We start from the raw sequence: 18809 nt of genomic DNA, 5'->3' as shown, positions 1-18809 counted from the left end.
GAGCAGTACCTATTGATCTACGTACACCCTGGGGGTCGGTGCTCATCTCCATTTCTAAGCCGAAGAGCCGGTGTTGTTCGTAGACACCTCCAAGGTCATGTGGCCACCGGCATGACTGCGTGGAGATCTGTTACTTTCCTGCCGGAGCAGTACCTATTGATCTACTCACATTTGCATGTTTTCGAACTGCTCGGTTGGCAGAAGCTGGGGCTAACAGCAGGAGCTCAGTCCGCTCCCCGGAGTTGAACTGCCGGCCTTTCAGTCCGCAAGTTCAGCAACTCAATGGTTTAATCTGCTGCACTATCATGAGCTCCTAAGGGGAAAGGAGGCCTTAATAATACCTTCAGCTCAATGTAAAGAAGGTGGTGTATATGTGTGTATATGTGTGTTGTGTATTCGTAGTCCCTGCGTCAAACTCTGAGGATGCCTGTCATAGATGTGGGCGAAACGTCAGGAGAGAATGCTTCTGGAACATGGACATATATTCCTCACAACCTCTGAGGATGCCTGCCATAGATGTGGGCGAAACGTCAGGAGAGAATACTTCTGGAACATGGACATATATTCCTCACAACCTCTGAGGATGCCTGCCATTGATGTGGGCGAAACGTCAGGAGAGAATACTTCTGGAACATGGACATATATTCCTCACAACCTCTGAGGATGCCTGCCATAGATGTGGGCGAAACGTCAGGAGAGAATACTTCTGGAACATGGAGATATATTCCTCACAACCTCTGAGGATGCCTGCCATAGATGTGGGCGAAACGTCAGGAGAGAAGACTTCTGGAACATGAACATATATTCCTCACAACCTCTGAGGATGCCTGCCATAGATGTGGGCGAAACGTCAGGAGAGAATACTTCTGTAACATGGACATATATTCCTCACAACCTCTGAGGATGCCTGCCATAGATGTGGGCGAAACGTCAGGAGAGAAGACTTCTGGAACATGGAGATATATTCCTCACAACCTCTGAGGATGCCTGCCATAGATGTGGGCGAAACGTCAGGAGAGAAGACTTCTGGAACATGGAGATATATTCCTCACAACCTCTGAGGATGCCTGCCATAGATGTGGGAGAAACGTCAGGAGAGAATACTTCTGGAACATGGAGATATATTCCTCACAACCTCTGAGGATGCCTGCCATAGATGTGGGTGAAACGTCAGGAGAGAATACTTCTGGAACATGGATATATATTCCTCACAACCTCTGAGGATGCCTGCCATAGATGTGGGTGAAACGTCAGGAGAGAATACTTCTGGAACATGGATATATATTCCTCACAACCTCTGAGGATGCCTGCCATAGATGTGGGTGAAACGTCAGGAGAGAATACTTCTGGAACATGGATATATATTCCTCACAACCTCTGAGGATCCCTGCCATAGATGTGGGTGAAACGTCAGGAGAGAATACTTCTGGAACATGGAGATATATTCCTCACAACCTCTGAGGATGCCTGCCATAGATGTGGGAGAAACGTCAGGAGAGAATACTTCTGGAACATGGATATATATTCCTCACAACCTCTGAGGATGCCTGCCATAGATGTGGGCGAAACGTCAGGAGAGAATACTTCTGGAACATGGACATATATTCCTCACAACCTCTGAGGATGCCTGCCATAGATGTGGGCGAAACGTCAGGAGAGAATACTTCTGGAACATGGATATATATTCCTCACAACCTCTGAGGATGCCTGCCATAGATGTGGGCGAAACGTCAGGAGAGAATCCTTCTGGAACATGGATATATATTCCTCACAACCTCTGAGGATGCCTGCCATAGATGTGGGCGAAACGTCAGGAGGGAATACTCCTGGAACATGGATATATATTCCTCACAACCTCTGAGGATGCCTGCCATAGATGTGGGCGAAACGTCAGGAGAGAATACTTCTGGAACATGGATATATATTCCTCACAACCTCTGAGGATGCCTGCCATAGATGTGGGCGAAACGTCAGGAGGGAATACTCCTGGAACATGGACATATATTCCTCACAACCTCTGAGGATGCCTGCCATAGATGTGGGCGAAACGTCAGGAGAGAATACTTCTGGAACATGGATATATATTCCTCACAACCTCTGAGGATGCCTGCCATAGATGTGGGCGAAACGTCAGGAGAGAATCCTTCTGGAACATGGATATATATTCCTCACAACCTCTGAGGATGCCTGCCATAGATGTGGGCGAAACGTCAGGAGGGAATACTCCTGGAACATGGACATATATTCCTCACAACCTCTGAGGATGCCTGCCATAGATGTGGGCGAAACGTCAGGAGAGAATACTTCTGGAACATGGATATATATTCCTCACAACCTCTGAGGATGCCTGCCATAGATGTGGGCGAAACGTCAGGAGAGAATACTCCTGGAACATGGAGATATATTCCTCACAACCTCTGAGGATGCCTGCCATAGATGTGGGCGAAACGTCAGGAGAGAATACTTCTGGAACATGGACATATATTCCTCACAACCTCTGAGGATGCCTGCCATAGATGTGGGCGAAACGTCAGGAGAGAATACTCCTGGAACATGGAGATATATTCCTCACAACCTCTGAGGATGCCTGCCATAGATGTGGGCGAAACGTCAGGAGAGAATCCTTCTGGAACATGGATATATATTCCTCACAACCTCTGAGGATGCCTGCCATAGATGTGGGCGAAACGTCAGGAGAGAATACTTCTGGAACATGGATATATATTCCTCACAACCTCTGAGGATGCCTGCCATAGATGTGGGCGAAACGTCAGGAGAGAATACTTCTGGAACATGGCTATATATACCTCACAACCTCTGAGGATGCCTGCCATAGATGTGGGCGAAACGTCAGGAGAGAATACTTCTGGAACATGGATATATATTCCTCACAACCTCTGAGGATGCCTGCCATAGATGTGGGCGAAACGTCAGGAGAGAATACTTCTGGAACATGGCTATATATACCTCACAACCTCTGAGGATGCCTGCCATAGATGTGGGCGAAACGTCAGGAGAGAATACTTCTGGAACATGGATATATATTCCTCACAACCTCTGAGGATGCCTGCCATAGATGTGGGCGAAACGTCAGGAGAGAATACTTCTGGAACATGGCTATATATACCTCACAACCTCTGAGGATGCCTGCCATAGATGTGGGCGCAACGTCAGGAGAGAATACTTCTGGAACATGGAGATATATTCCTCACAACCTCTGAGGATGCCTGCCATAGATGTGGGCGAAACGTCAGGAGAGAATACTTCTGGAACATGGATATATATTCCTCACAACCTCTGAGGATGCCTGCCATAGATGTGGGCGAAACATCAGGAGAGAATACTTCTGGAACATGGATATATATTCCTCACAACCTCTGAGGATGCCTGCCATAGATGTGGGCGAAACGTCAGGAGAGAATACTTCTGGAACATGGATATATATTCCTCACAACCTCTGAGGATGCCTGCCATAGATGTGGGCGAAACGTCAGGAGAGAATACTTCTGGAACATGGATATATATACCTCACAACCTCTGAGGATGCCTGCCATAGATGTGGGCGAAACGTCAGGAGAGAATACTTCTGGAACATGGATATATATTCCTCACAACCTCTGAGGATGCCTGCCATAGATGTGGGCGAAACGTCAGGAGAGAATACTTCTGGAACATGGATATATATTCCTCACAACCTCTGAGGATGCCTGCCATAGATGTGGGCGAAACGTCAGGAGAGAATACTTCTGGAACATGGCTATATATACCTCACAACCTCTGAGGATGCCTGCCATAGATGTGGGAGAAACGTCAGGAGAGAATACTTCTGGAACATGGCTATATATACCTCACAACCTCTGAGGATGGCCTGCCATAGATGTGGGTGAAACGTCAGGAGAGAATCCTTCTGGAACATGGACATATATTCCTCACAACCTCTGAGGATGCCTGCCATAGATGTGGGCGAAACGTCAGGAGAGAATACTTCTGGAACATGGACATATATTCCTCACAACCTCTGAGGATGCCTGCCATAGATGTGGGCGAAACGTCAGGAGAGAATACTTCTGGAACATGGCTATATATACCTCACAACCTCTGAGGATGGCCTGCCATAGATGTGGGAGAAACGTCAGGAGAGAATACTTCTGGAACATGGCTATATATACCTCACAACCTCTGAGGATGCCTGCCATAGATGTGGGCGAAACGTCAGGAGAGAATACTTCTGGAACATGGACATATATTCCTCACAACCTCTGAGGATGCCTGCCATAGATGTGGGCGAAACGTCAGGAGAGAATACTTCTGGAACATGGACATATATTCCTCACAACCTCTGAGGATGCCTGCCATAGATGTGGGAGAAACGTCAGGAGAGAATACTTCTGGAACATGGATATATATTCCTCACAACCTCTGAGGATGCCTGCCATAGATGTGGGCGAAACGTCAGGAGAGAATACTTCTGGAACATGGATATATATTCCTCACAACCTCTGAGGATGCCTGCCATAGATGTGGGAGAAACGTCAGGAGAGAATACTTCTGGAACATGGATATATATTCCTCACAACCTCTGAGGATGCCTGCCATAGATGTGGGCGCAACGTCAGGAGAGAATCCTTCTGGAACATGGCTATATATACCTCACAACCTCTGAGGATGCCTGCCATAGATGTGGGAGAAACGTCAGGAGAGAATACTTCTGGAACATGGCTATATATACCTCACAACCTCTGAGGATGGCCTGCCATAGATGTGGGTGAAACGTCAGGAGAGAATCCTTCTGGAACATGGACATATATTCCTCACAACCTCTGAGGATGCCTGCCATAGATGTGGGCGAAACGTCAGGAGAGAATACTTCTGGAACATGGACATATATTCCTCACAACCTCTGAGGATGCCTGCCATAGATGTGGGCGAAACGTCAGGAGAGAATACTTCTGGAACATGGACATATATTCCTCACAACCTCTGAGGATGCCTGCCATAGATGTGGGAGAAACGTCAGGAGAGAATGCTTCTGGAACATGGAGATATATTCCTCACAACCTCTGAGGATGCCTGCCATAGATGTGGGAGAAACGTCAGGAGAGAATGCTTCTGGAACATGGACATATATTCCTCACAACCTCTGAGGATGCCTGCCATAGATGTGGGAGAAACGTCAGGAGAGAATACTTCTGGAACATGGACATATATTCCTCACAACCTCTGAGGATGCCTGCCATAGATGTGGGTGAAACGTCAGGAGAGAATACTTCTGGAACATGGACATATATTCCTCACAACCTCTGAGGATGCCTGCCATAGATGTGGGTGAAACGTCAGGAGAGAATACTTCTGGAACATGGACATATATTCCTCACAACCTCTGAGGATCCCTGCCATAGATGTGGGCAAAACGTCAGGAGAGAATGCTTCTGGAACATGGAGATATATTCCTCACAACCTCTGAGGATGCCTGCCATTGATGTGGGCGAAATGTCAGGAGAGAATACTTCTGGAACATGGACATATATTCCTCACAACCTCAGAGGATGCCTGCCATAGATGTGGGCGAAACGTCAGGAGAGAATGCTTCTGGAACATGGATATATATTCCTCACAACCTCTGAGGATGCCTGCCATAGATGTGGGCGAAACGTCAGGAGAGAATACTTCTGGAACATGGATATATATTCCTCACAACCTCTGAGGATGCCTGCCATAGATGTGGGAGAAACGTCAGGAGAGAATACTTCTGGAACATGGATATATATTCCTCACAACCTCTGAGGATGCCTGCCATAGATGTGGGCGCAACGTCAGGAGAGAATGCTTCTGGAACATGGCTATATATACCTCACAACCTCTGAGGATGCCTGCCATAGATGTGGGAGAAACGTCAGGAGAGAATACTTCTGGAACATGGCTATATATACCTCACAACCTCTGAGGATGGCCTGCCATAGATGTGGGTGAAACGTCAGGAGAGAATCCTTCTGGAACATGGACATATATTCCTCACAACCTCTGAGGATGCCTGCCATAGATGTGGGCGAAACGTCAGGAGAGAATACTTCTGGAACATGGACATATATTCCTCACAACCTCTGAGGATGCCTGCCATAGATGTGGGCGAAACGTCAGGAGAGAATACTTCTGGAACATGGACATATATTCCTCACAACCTCTGAGGATGCCTGCCATAGATGTGGGAGAAACGTCAGGAGAGAATGCTTCTGGAACATGGAGATATATTCCTCACAACCTCTGAGGATGCCTGCCATAGATGTGGGAGAAACGTCAGGAGAGAATGCTTCTGGAACATGGACATATATTCCTCACAACCTCTGAGGATGCCTGCCATAGATGTGGGAGAAACGTCAGGAGAGAATACTTCTGGAACATGGACATATATTCCTCACAACCTCTGAGGATGCCTGCCATAGATGTGGGTGAAACGTCAGGAGAGAATACTTCTGGAACATGGACATATATTCCTCACAACCTCTGAGGATGCCTGCCATAGATGTGGGTGAAACGTCAGGAGAGAATACTTCTGGAACATGGACATATATTCCTCACAACCTCTGAGGATCCCTGCCATAGATGTGGGCAAAACGTCAGGAGAGAATGCTTCTGGAACATGGAGATATATTCCTCACAACCTCTGAGGATGCCTGCCATTGATGTGGGCGAAATGTCAGGAGAGAATACTTCTGGAACATGGACATATATTCCTCACAACCTCAGAGGATGCCTGCCATAGATGTGGGCGAAACGTCAGGAGAGAATGCTTCTGGAACATGGCCATACAGCCCGGAAAACATACATCAACCCAAAGATGATAACATTTAAAAATAATACTGATGTACATATACTCTGGTCTTCTCCCAAAATTGGGAGTCAAATGGAGCTGATGGGAGTAAGGATTGATTGCATCTCTTGAAAGTTCAGACTGAAACTCAAATCTTCAGCCATGTGTGGTTGAGGCTTCTCTTCCTTCTTCCTTCCTTTTATGATTCTATGATTCTTCCCACAGCTTTCGTGGCTGGCTTTCCAGAGTCTGAGTCAGGACTTCCACCCAGCTGGTTTTGCTCAGTTATCATGCCTGTCCAGCCTTGGTCATTTCAATACAATCCAGGAGCTCTGAGACTCCTTTCCCTCCGCCGTGGACACCCTGTGTTTCCTGCCGCCGTCACTCAGGAAAGCTCGGCAACAATTATGTAACGATGATGCTTCAGCTCCGAGGCGTAAGAAAAGGCATGTCGTCTGAGTGACAGCCTGGTGACTCGGTGACTCAGGGCTCCCTTTCACAATTTCAGGAATAGCAGCCATGTTTTCCTGGTCTGAACATCAAGCTCTCTTCCCACACAGAGGCAGTGACGGAGGCTGAGAGAACAGAGGAAGCGGCTATCCGCTGAGTCAGGCCATTGGGCCACCCAACCTCAGAACGGGCCACCCAGCCACACTTCGGGGTCTTCAACACTTTCCTCCAACAGACAAGAGTTCTTTCTCCCACCCTGGATATATAAACCCCACTTGCCTAGTTTCCAATAGACCTCACAACCTCGGAGGATGTCTGCCGTAGACGTGGGGGAAACATCAGGGGAGAATGCTTCTGGAACATGGCCATACAGCCCGGAAAACTCACAGCAGCCTATACGTCCTTGCCAATGATTTCTCAATACAAGCACATTGGACCCAGGGACCCAGGGATGGATCTCCTCTGAAGACCTCTAAAGAAGTTCTCCAAGGTCCTGAATCCTTCCAATAGCTTTCACACTCTAAGCCAGGGGTCCTCAAACTTTTTAAGTGGAGGGCCGATTCACAGTCCCTCAGACTGTTGGGGGGCCGGACTATGATGAAATAGTCCAAAATTAGGATTGTTGTTGTTGTGTGCCTTCAAGTTGTTTCAGACTTAGGTCAACTCTAAGTCTAAAGTTTAGGACAGAGGCCAGGTCAATGACCTTGGAGGGCCTTAGTTTGGGGACCCCTGATCTAGACAATCTCATACCATAGGTAAGCAAAGAGACCTCCAAAGACCATCTAGATGGTTTCATAAGACCATAGGTAAGGAAAGAGACCTTCAAAGACCATCTAGATGGTTTCATAAGACCATCGGTAAGCAAAGAGACCTCCAAAGACTATCTAGATGATCTCATAAGACCATAGGTAAGGAAAGAGATGTCCAAAGACCATCTAGATGGTTTCCTAAGACCATAGGTAAGGAAAGATACCTTCAAAGACAATCTAGATGGTTTCCTAAGACCATAGGTAAGGAAAGAGACCTTCAAAGACCATCTAGATGGTTTCCTAAGACCATAGGTAAGGAAAGAGACCTTCAAAGACCATCTAGATGGTTTCCTAAGACCATAGGTAAGGAAAGAGACCTTCAAAGATCATCTAGATGGTTTGCTAAGACCATAAGTAAGGAAAGAGACCTTCAAAGACCATCTAGATGGTTTCATAAGACCATAGGTAAGGAAAGAGACCTCCAAAGACTATCTAGAAGGTTTCATAAGACAATCGGTAAGGAAAGAGACCTCCAAAGACCATCTAGATGGTTTCATAAGACCATAGGTAAGGAAAGGGACCCTCAAAGACTATCTAGATGATCTCATAAGACCATCAGTAAGGAAAGAGACCTTCAAAGACCATCTAGACAATCTCATAAGACCATAGGTAAGCAAAGAGACCTCCAAAGACCATCTAGATGATCTCATAAGACCATAGGTAAGGAAAGAGACCTCCAAAGGCCATCTAGATAGTCTCATAAGACCATCAGTAAGGAAAGAGACCATCAAAGACCATCGAGATGGTTCCATAAGATCATCGGTAAGCAAAGAGATCTCCAAAGGCCATCTAGATAGTCTCATAAGACCATAGGTAAACAAAGAGATTTCCAGAGACCATCTAGATAGTCTCATAAGACCATAGGCAAGCAAAGAGACCTCCAAAGACCATCTAGATGGTCTCATAAGACCATCGGTAAGGAAAGAGACCTTCAAAGACCATCTAGATGGTTTCATAAGACAATCGGTAAGGAAAGAGACCTCCAAAGACCATCTAGATGGTTTCATAAGACCATAGGTAAGGAAAGAGACCTTCAAAGACCATCTAGATGGTTTCATAAGACCATAGGTAAGGAAAGAGACCTCCAAAGACCATCTAGATGGTTTCATAAGACCATAGGTAAGGAAAGAGACCTCCAAAGACCATCTAGATGGTTTCATAAGACCATAGGTAAGGAAAGAGACCTTCAAAGACCATCTAGATGGTTTCATAAGACAATCGGTAAGGCAAGAAACCTCCATAGACCATCTAGATGGTTTCATAAGACCATAGGTAAGGAAAGAGATCTTCAAAGACCATCTAGATGGTTTCATAAGACAATCGGTAAGGAAAGAGACCTCCAAAGACCATCTAGATGGTTTCATAAGACCATAGGTAAGGAAAGAGACCTTCAAAGACCATATAGGTGGTTTCATAAGACCATAGGTAAGGAAAGAGACCTCCAAAGACCATCTAGATGGTCTCATAAGACCATCGGTAAGGAAAGAGACCTTCAAAGACCATCTAGATGGTTTCATAAGACAATCGGTAAGGAAAGAGACCTCCAAAGACCATCTAGATGGTTTCATAAGACCATAGGTAAGGAAAGAGACCTTCAAAGACCATCTAGATGGTTTCATAAGACCATAGGTAAGGAAAGAGACCTCCAAAGACCATCTAGATGGTTTCATAAGACCATAGGTAAGGAAAGAGACCTCCAAAGACCATCTAGATGGTTTCATAAGACCATAGGTAAGGAAAGAGACCTTCAAAGACCATCTAGATGGTTTCATAAGACAATCGGTAAGGCAAGAAACCTCCATAGACCATCTAGATGGTTTCATAAGACCATAGGTAAGGAAAGAGATCTTCAAAGACCATCTAGATGGTTTCATAAGACAATCGGTAAGGAAAGAGACCTCCAAAGACCATCTAGATGGTTTCATAAGACCATAGGTAAGGAAAGAGACCTTCAAAGACCATATAGGTGGTTTCATAAGACCATAGGTAAGGAAAGAGACCTCCAAAGACCATCTAGATGGTTTCATAAGACCATAGGTAAGGAAAGAGACCTCCAAAGACCATCTAGATGGTTTCATAAGACCATAGGTAAGGAAAGAGACCTTCAAAGACCATCTAGATGGTTTCATAAGACCATAGGTAAGGAAAGAGACCTCCAAAGACCATCTAGATAGTCTCACAAGACCATCAGTAAGGAAAGAGACCTCCAAAGACCATCTAGATGATCTCATAAGACCATAAGTAAGGAAAGAGACCTCCAAAGACCATCTAGATAGTCTCACAAGACCATCAGTAAGGAAAGAGACCTTCAAAGACCATCTAGATGATCTCATAAGACCATAAGTAAGGAAAGAGACCTCCAAAGACCATCTAGATAGGCTCAAGACCATCAGTAAGGAAAGAGACCTCCAAAGACTATCTAGATGATCTCATAAGACCATAAGTAAGGAAAGAGACCTCCAAAGACCATCTAGATAGTCTCACAAGACCATCAGTAAGGAAAGAGACCTCCAAAGACCATCTAGATAGTCTCACAAGACCATCAGTAAGGAAAGAGACCTCCAAAGACCATCTAGATGATCTCATAAGACCATAAGTAAGGAAAGAGACCTCCAAAGACCATCTAGATAGTCTCACAAGACCATAAGTAAGGAAAGAGACCTCCAAAGACCATCTAGATAGTCTCACAAGACCATCAGTAAGGAAAGAGACCTCCAAAGACCATCTAGATAGTCTCACAAGACCATCAGTAAGGAAAGAGACCTCCAAAGACCATCTAGACCAGGGGTCCCCAAACTAAGGCCCGGGGGCCGGATGCGGCCCTCCAAGGTCATTTACCTGGCCCCTGCCCTCAGTTTTATAATATAATATTTTTATATCAGTTTTAATAATATAATATATTCTATATACATATAATATTGATAAAATATTATTGTGTTATACAATATAATACTAATAATACCATATAATAATATTAATTATATGTTATATATTACATATAATATTACAGTATAGTGGTGTAGTTGAATATGATGATATATAATGCTAATATTGTGCTATGCTAATAATATAATATATTGTACATACAGCTGCTACAAGTCCCCTTCGGGGTGAGAAGGGCAGGATATAAATGTAGTAAATAAATGTAGTAAATGAATAAATAAATAATTTTTGACTTAGGCTCGCCTAAAGTCTGATATGACTTGAAGGCACACAACAACAACAACAACAATCCTAATTAACTTGACTATCTCACTGGCCAGAAGCAGGACCACACTTCCCATTGAAATCCTGATAGGCTTATGTTTATTAAAATTGTTTTCATTTTTAAATATTGTATTGTTCTTTCATTGTTGTTGTTCTTATTGTTTTTCATTACAAATAAGACATTTGCAGTGTGCATAGGAATTTGTTGGATTTTTTTTTCAAATGATAATTCGGCCCCTCAACATTCTGAAGGATTGTGGACCGGCCCTCTGCTTAAAAAGTTTGAGGACCCCTGATCTAGACGATCTCATAAGACCATCGGTAAGGAAAGAGACCTCCAGAGACCATGTAGACGATCTCATAAGACCATCGGTAAGGAAAGAGACCTTCAAAGACCATCTAGACGATCTCATAAGACCATCGGTAAGGAAAGAGACCTTCAAAGACCATGTAGACGATCTCATAAGACCATCGGTAAGGAAAGAGACCTCCAAAGACCATCTAGACGATCTCATAAGACCATCGGTAAGGAAAGAGACCTCCAAAGACCATCTAGACGATCTCATAAGACCATCGGTAAGGAAAGAGACCTCCAAAGACCATCTAGACGATCTCATAAGACCATCGGTAAGGAAAGAGACCTCCAAAGACCATCTAGACGATCTCATAAGACCATCGGTAAGGAAAGAGACCTTCAAAGACCATCTAGACGATCTCATAAGACCATCGGTAAGGAAAGAGACCTTCAAAGACCATCTAGACGATCTCATAAGACCATCGGTAAGGAAAGAGACCTTCAAAGACCATCTAGACGATCTCATAAGACCATCGGTAAGGAAAGAGACCTCCAAAGACCATCTAGACGATCTCATAAGACCATCGGTAAGGAAAGAGACCTTCAAAGACCATCTAGACGATCTCATAAGACCATCGGTAAGGAAAGAGACCTCCAAAGACCATCTAGACGATCTCATAAGACCATCGGTAAGGAAAGAGACCTTCAAAGACCATCTAGACGATCTCATAAGACCATCGGTAAGGAAAGAGACCTCCAAAGACCATCTAGACGATCTCATAAGACCATCGGTAAGGAAAGAGACCTCCAAAGACCATCTAGACGATCTCATAAGACCATCGGTAAGGAAAGAGACCTTCAAAGACCATCTAGACGATCTCATAAGACCATCGGTAAGGAAAGAGACCTTCAAAGACCATCTAGACGATCTCATAAGACCATCAGTAAGGAAAGAGACCTCCAAAGACCATCTAGACGATCTCATAAGACCATCGGTAAGGAAAGAGACCTTCAAAGACCATCTAGACGATCTCATAAGACCATCGGTAAGGAAAGAGACCTTCAAAGACCATCTAGACGATCTCATAAGACCATCGGTAAGGAAAGAGACCTCCAAAGACCATCTAGACGATCTCATAAGACCATCGGTAAGGAAAGAGACCTCCAAAGACCATCTAGACGATCTCATAAGACCATCGGTAAGGAAAGAGACCTCCAAAGACCATCTAGACGATCTCATAAGACCATCGGTAAGGAAAGAGACCTCCAAAGACCATGTAGACGATCTCATAAGACCATCGGTAAGGAAAGAGACCTCCAAAGACCATCTAGACGATCTCATAAGACCATCGGTAAGGAAAGAGACCTTCAAAGACCATCTAGACGATCTCATAAGACCATCGGTAAGGAAAGAGACCTCCAAAGACCATCTAGACCAGGGGTCCCCAAACTAAGGCCCGGGGGCCGGATGCGGCCCTCCGAGGTCATTGACCTGGCCCCCGCCCTCAGTTTTATAATATAATATATTGTATATACATATAATATTGATAATAATATTATAATGTAGTACAATATAACACTAATAATAATACTATATAATAATATTAATTATATATTCTATCTATATATATAAAAGAGTGATGGCATCAGGGCAGCGGACAGAACGTTGGATAAGTGAGTGTTAGATAAGTGAGACTATATTACATATAATATTACTAATAATATTACAGTATAGTGGTATAGTTCAATATAGTAATATATAATGCTAATACAATATAACACTAATAATAATACCATATAATAATATTAATTATATATTCTATCTATATATATAAAAGAGTGATGGCATCAGGGCAGCGGACAGAACGTTGGATAAGTGAGTGTTAGATAAGTGAGACTATATTACATATAATATTACTAATAATATTACAGTATAGTGGTATAGTTCAATATAGTAATATATAATGCTAATACAATATAACACTAATAATAATACCATATAATAATATTAATTATATATTCTATATTACATATAATATTATTAATAATATTACAGTATAGTGGTATAGTTCAATATAGTAATATCTAATGCTAATATTGTGCTATGCTAATAATATAATATATTGTATGTACATATAATTTGTAAGCCACTCTGAGTCCCCTTTGGGGTCAGAAGGGTGTGATACAAATGTAGTAAATAAATGCAGTAAATAAATAAATAATAAATAAATTTTAGACTTAGGCTCACCCAAAGTCTGAAATGACTTGAAGGCACACAACAACAACAACTACAACAACAACAACCCTAATTAACTTGACTATCTCATTAGCCAGAAGCAGGAGCACACTTCCCATTGAAATCCTGATAAATGTATGTTGGTTAAAATTGTTTTTATTTTTAAATATTGTATTGTTCTCTCGTTGTTGTTGTTGTTGTTGTTGTTGTTTTTGCACTACAAATAAGACATGTGCAGTGTGCATCGGAATTTTTTGTATTTCTTTTTCAAATGATAATCTGGCCCCTCAACAGTCTGAAGGATTGTGGACCGGCCCTTGGCTTAAAAAGTTTGAGGACCCCTGATCTAGACGATCTCATAAGACCATCGGTAAGGAAAGAGACCTTCAAAGACCATCTAGATGGTTTCATAAGACCATAGGTAAGGAAAGGGCCCCCCAAAGGCCATCTAGTCAATCTCATAAAACCATAGGTAAGGAAAGGAACCCTCAAAGGCCATCTAGACAGTCTCATAGGGCCATAGGTAGGGAAAATGACCTCCAAAAGCCATCTAGAAGGTCTCATAAGGCTGTAGCTAAGCAAAGAGACCTTCAAAGACCATCCAGATGATCTCAGAAGACCATAGATAAGCAAAGAGACCTCCAAAAACCAGGTAGACTTAGGTCTAAGTCTAAAGTTTAGGACAGGGGCCAAGTAAATGACCTTAGAGGGCCGCATCTGGCCCACAGGCCATAGTTTGGGGGCCCCTGCCCTAAGCAGTCTTTCTCTATCTAGGGTCTCCAGAAGTTTTTTGGCCTTCAACTCCCAGAAATCCTAACAGCTGGTAAACTGGATGGGATTTCTGGGAGTTGTAGGCCAGAAACATCTGAGGACCCCAGATTGACAACCACTGCCCTAAAGAGTTCACATTAAAATCTGTAGTGGGCTCACTGCCTCGCTTACACGGAAACCACCAGCTGCTGTTTCTACCTAGATCTAGGGAGGTTTATCCTATGAGCAATGAAGGAACATGACAATGCTGAACTGTGGGAGAGAGAGCACTCACGTGGATTGCTTCCCTGAGGTATGGAGGGAATGTGGACGAGGGAACCGGTTCACAAGCCACACAAGTGAGCCACAAAACAAGGCCTAGAGCAATGGGCATCGTCGGCTTCTTTCCCACGAGTGCCAGTGAGTCATCAAGACTCAACAAGGAGCCAGCGAGAGACCTGGGAGCCAAGCTTTTAGCCACAAATAGCTATTTGAAAATTTGTTGTCAAAGGTTTTCATGGCCGGAATTGCTGTGAGTTTTCCGTGCTGTATGGCCATGTTCCAGAAGCATTCTCTCCTGACGTTTCATCCACATCTATGGCAGGCATCCTCTGAGGTTGTGAGGTCTGTTGGAAGGCACTGCGGACTAACTCAACCAGAGAAATCAGCCATAGCAGAGCACCGGATGAACCAACCTGGACACAGCATATTATTTGCGAACACAGAAATGCTGGACCACTCTCACAACCACCATGTCACAGAGAAGCCACTGAAATCCACAAGCACGTGGACAATTTCAACACAAAGGAGGAAATCATGAAAATGAACAAAATCTGGCTACCAGTATTTTTTTAAAAAATCAGGACAGTAAATAAAGAACAACACTCTGTAAACAGGGGTATTGCAGACAGGAAACAATGAGGGCCAGCTAACACCTCCCAACAAAGGATTCCCCAAACCAGGGAACAGCCAGGCTTTGAAGCTGCAAGGCCATTCGATGCTAATCAAGGTGGTCAATGGCAACATTCACACTTGCCTCAAACAGACAAGAGTTCTTTCCCCCACCCTGGATATATAAATTTATTTACTTATATACTACATTTATATCCCGCTCTTCTCACCCCGGAGGGGACTCAGAGCGGCTTACAAATCAAATGAACATACAATATATTATGAGCAAAGCACATTATACGCATTAAATTACTATATAGTACTATATCATGATATGGTAATATTATTAGTAATATTACATGTAATATATCTATATATATAAAAGAGTGATGGCATCACGGCAGCGGACAAAACAACAAAAGTAAACACCCCACAACCTCGAAAATTGACAGCACAACCCCTCATCCATTACTCTAGGTTGATACAAAAAAAAGAAAAGAAAAATAAAATCCTAATTAGAGGGAGAGAAATAATTGTTTTTATCCAATTGCTGCCAGTTAGAAGGCTAAGCTCCACTCACTTGGTCTCCTAGCAACCCACTCAGCCCAGGGGACCCTTTACCTTAACTACCACCAGTTCCTCAATACTTTATTTCCCATACCACCATACTTCGCCACAGCAACGCGTGACCGGGCACAGCTAGTAATATATAATATTATTATATTGTATTATTAGTAGTATAATATTGTATTAAATTATAATATTATTGTCAATATTATATATATATATACACACAGTAGAGTCTCACTTATTCAACACTCACTTATCCAACGTTCTGGATTATCCAGCACATTTTTGTAGTCAATGTTTTCAAAACATCGTGATATTTTGGTGCTAAATTCGTAAATACAGTAATTACTACATAACATGACTGCGTATTGAACTATTTTTTCTATCAAATTTGTTGTATAACATGACGTTTTGGTGCTTAATTTGTAAAATCATGACCTAATTTGATGTTTAATAGGCTTTTTCTTAATCCCTCCTTATTATCCAACATATTCGCTTATCCAACGTTCTGCCGGCCCGTTTATGTTGGGTAAGTGAGACTCTACTGTACTAGCATAGCACAATAGAAGCATTAAATTACTATATTGTACTATATCATTATATGGTAATATTATTAGTAATATTACATTTAATATATAATATTATTATATTGTATTATTAGTAGTATAATATTGTATTCCATTATAATATTATTGTCAATATAATATAACACCCCACTTGGCTAGTTTACAACAAATCTCACAACCTCTGAAGATGCCTGCCATAGATGTGGGCAAAACGTCGGGAGAGAATGCTTCTGGAACATGGAGATATATTCCTCACAACCTCTGAGGATGCCTGCCATAGATGTGGGCGGAACATCAGGAGAGAATGCTTCTGGAACATGGACATATATTCCTCACAACCTCTGAGGATGCCTGTCATAGATGTGGGCGAAACGTCAGGAGAGAATACTTCTGGAACATGGACATATATTCCTCACAACCTCTGAGGATGCCTGCCATAGATGTGGGCGAAACGTCAGGAGAGAATACTTCTGGAACATGGACATATATTCCTCACAACCTCTGAGGATGCCTGCCATAGATGTGGGCGAAACGTCAGGAGAGAATACTTCTGGAACATGGACATATATTCCTCACAACCTCTGAGGATGCCTGCCATAGATGTGGGCGAAACGTCAGGAGAGAATACTTCTGGAACATGGACATATATTCCTCACAACCTCTGAGGATGCCTGCCATAGATGTGGGTGAAACGTCAGGAGAGAATACTTCTGGAACATGGAGATATATTCCTCACAACCTCTGAGGATGCCTGCCATAGATGTGGGCGAAACGTCAGGAGAGAATACTTCTGGAACATGGACATATATTCCTCACAACCTCTGAGGATGCCTGCCATAGATGTGGGCGAAACGTCAGGAGAGGATGCTTCTGGAACATGGACATATATTCCTCACAACCTCTGAGGATGCCTGCCATAGATGTGGGCGAAACGTCAGGAGAGGATGCTTCTGGAACATGGACATATATACCTCACAACCTCTGAGGATGCCTGCCATAGATGTGGGCGAAACGTCAGGAGAGAATACTTCTGGAACATGGATATATATTCCTCACAACCTCTGAGGATGCCTGCCATAGATGTGGGTGAAACGTCAGGAGAGAATACTTCTGGAACATGGACATATATACCTCACAACCTCTGAGGATGCCTGCCATAGATGTGGGCGAAACGTCAGGAGAGAATACTTCTGGAACATGGACATATATTCCTCACAACCTCTGAGGATGCCTGCCATAGATGTGGGCGAAACGTCAGGAGAGGATGCTTCTGGAACATGGACATATATTCCTCACAACCTCTGAGGATGCCTGCCATAGATGTGGGCGAAACGTCAGGAGAGAATACTTCTGGAACATGGACATATATTCCTCACAACCTCTGAGGATGCCTGCCATAGATGTGGGCGAAACGTCAGGAGAGAATACTTCTGGAACATGGACATATATTCCTCACAACCTCTGAGGATGCCTGCCATAGATGTGGGTGAAACGTCAGGAGAGAATACTTCTGGAACATGGAGATATATTCCTCACAACCTCTGAGGATGCCTGCCATAGATGTGGGCGAAACGTCAGGAGAGAATGCTTCTGGAACATGGACATATATTCCTCACAACCTCTGAGGATGCCTGCCATAGATGTGGGTGAAACGTCAGGAGAGAATACTTCTGGAACATGGAGATATATTCCTCACAACCTCTGAGGATGCCTGCCATAGATGTGGGTGAAACGTCAGGAGAGAATACTTCTGGAACATGGACATATATTCCTCACAACCTCTGAGGATGCCTGCCATAGATGTGGGTGAAACGTCAGGAGAGAATACTTCTGGAACATGGAGATATATTCCTCACAACCTCTGAGGATGCCTGCCATAGATGTGGGTGAAACGTCAGGAGAGAATACTTCTGGAACATGGACATATATTCCTCACAACCTCTGAGGATGCCTGCCATAGATGTGGGCGAAACGTCAGGAGAGAATACTTCTGGAACATGGACATATATTCCTCACAACCTCTGAGGATGCCTGCCATAGATGTGGGTGAAACGTCAGGAGAGAATACTTCTGGAACATGGACATATATTCCTCACAACCTCTGAGGATGCCTGCCATAGATGTGGGTGAAACGTCAGGAGAGAATACTTCTGGAACATGGACATATATTCCTCACAACCTCTGAGGATGCCTGCCATAGATGTGGGTGAAACGTCAGGAGAGAATA

At 43.5% G+C, this 18809-nt stretch overlaps 1 long non-coding RNA gene across 1 annotated transcript; it reads right to left on the bottom strand.

Annotated features, from left to right (window-relative positions):
- Positions 1-4184: 4184 nt before the first annotated feature.
- On the bottom strand, positions 4185-7034 carry LOC134294536 (uncharacterized). Its single transcript, XR_010001400.1, has 4 exons — positions 5859-7034; positions 5699-5778; positions 4658-5458; positions 4185-4577 (listed from the first exon to the last, which is right to left on the bottom strand). It is a non-coding gene; the product is annotated as an uncharacterized LOC134294536 (long non-coding RNA).
- Between the last annotated feature and the right edge of the window lie 11775 nt (positions 7035-18809).

Source organism: Anolis carolinensis, unplaced genomic scaffold (assembly GCF_035594765.1).
Source record: "Anolis carolinensis isolate JA03-04 unplaced genomic scaffold, rAnoCar3.1.pri scaffold_15, whole genome shotgun sequence".
Lineage (NCBI taxonomy): Eukaryota > Metazoa > Chordata > Lepidosauria > Squamata > Dactyloidae > Anolis > Anolis carolinensis.
Note: the sequence above shows the minus strand (reverse complement) of the source record. Positions and strands in the feature narration are given on the sequence as shown.